Below are 1,689 nucleotides of genomic sequence, written 5' to 3' on the forward strand. Positions count from 1 at the left end.
GATCCTCTGTCTGCAAAAAGCTGCAATCACACTTGTAATTATGTAGTACTGGACTTAAAACCAGGACTTTATGCATTTTAGGTAAACTTTTGAAAAGCTGAGCAATATTGCACCCAACCAATATAGGTGGAAAAAGGTGCATGATAATGCCAAAAATATAAAATACTGGCAAACTATTAAATCACTTTGTAGTGTTTTAAGTTATAAATACTGATTTTCTTGTAGTCAATCAGGACTTCAGGTAAAGAAAGAGAAGTTTTGCCATGATGTAACAATTTATAGTACTTTAGCACTGTGAAGCCAAGTCTATGTGGTCACGAATTTATTTAAAAACATCAATCAATATTTAGAAATTTTTATTTATTGTCTTACACTTCTCTTTACTGTCTTATAACTTCTCAGTCAGGTTTGAATATGACAGTTGTTTTCTTTTAAATATAATTATATATTAACATGAATGCTAAAAAATAGTCTTGAAGAGTCTCTGAAAGTATTTGAATATTCATAAGTTCTTTAAAATACAGTGTTTACAAGATTTAGTTCTAGAACTGAAAGGAAAATATTTCTCTTAGCATACGGTGCATGCAATTTTAATACGTAGCATTTTAGATGAAAAATTATATAGAATAAAGTTTCAGATTATAGGCCAGAACAATCCCTGTGGGAACAGTTAGAACAAACATAATATAACACTACACAGTACTGTTGACAAATTCTATTGTTCACTAAGTAGTAATCTAAAGTCAAATGCCTCGTTTAACACAGTATATAAACAAAGTCACTTAAACATGTCATTTTGTCTGGCAGAAAACATCTAATACTATAATGGCCTAAAAGTGTGTAATTTTATGTTAGAAAGAAATTGTAATGCTTAGTTTGGTTCCTTCAAGTACCAAAAACATTCAGGTTACTTTGGGTCTCTTTATTCAAAAATAATTTTCAGAACAGTAAAAGGTGAATTTTATTTAATAACGATGTTTACAAATCATTAATAGTTTCAAATGACAGAAAAGCTCCATCTACTCGGGTCACTGACACTTGTCCAACGTTTCTATGCTTCTTACTTGATATTTGGATAGTGAGCAAATCTCTTGCCAGCAAGGCTTGGAATCATGGGTTAGGGCACAGTACTGCCTAAATGACATATAATGTAGTCCCTGCCTTTGATGGGCAGAACGACCGGACATTCAAGGCCATCCTCATGTGCATTGTTAAATGAAAGAAAAATGTCAAAAGAAGTTCAGTAAAATTATTCTAAATGGTGTGTATAGCCTTGTCTGTTGACTGTTAACATATTTGAATAATAAATTTCACCCTGACTCTAGAGGCTTTTCAGGAGTGGCTGTTGTATCACGCGTGCATAGGTAGATGGCAGAGAGGAGAGAGCCTATGTCTATGCTCAATGTTCTGACCTGGAAATATCTGAATGTTTAGTAATCTAATACTCCCTGAAACAAACAAACAAACAAATGCAAGTCTGAGTTGACCAGAGACAGAAATCTAACCCAAGACAATAGCAGTCCTGAAGGGCTCCCAAAGCAGGGAGTTCACATACAAGTCCTGACTGGGTCCCAAATCACGGAACAAATCAGACTAGAAGAATCCTAGCTGGGACTTAGGGCCCAGGGGGCAGGGGGGATGAGCATGGGGCCATACAGGCAGACCTGAGCAAGAAACGAGCACTAGAAG

General features: G+C 35.2%; 1 non-coding gene across 1 annotated transcript; it reads left to right on the forward strand.

Annotated features, from left to right (window-relative positions):
- The first annotated feature begins 1,314 nt into the window (after positions 1 to 1,314).
- Positions 1,315 to 1,446, forward strand: Gm25415. Its single transcript, XR_003951298.1, has one exon. It is a non-coding gene; the product is annotated as a small nucleolar RNA SNORA17 (small nucleolar RNA).
- Positions 1,447 to 1,689: the final 243 nt, after the last annotated feature.

Source organism: Mus musculus, chromosome 14 (genome assembly GCF_000001635.26).
Source record: "Mus musculus strain C57BL/6J chromosome 14, GRCm38.p6 C57BL/6J".
Lineage (NCBI taxonomy): Eukaryota > Metazoa > Chordata > Mammalia > Rodentia > Muridae > Mus > Mus musculus.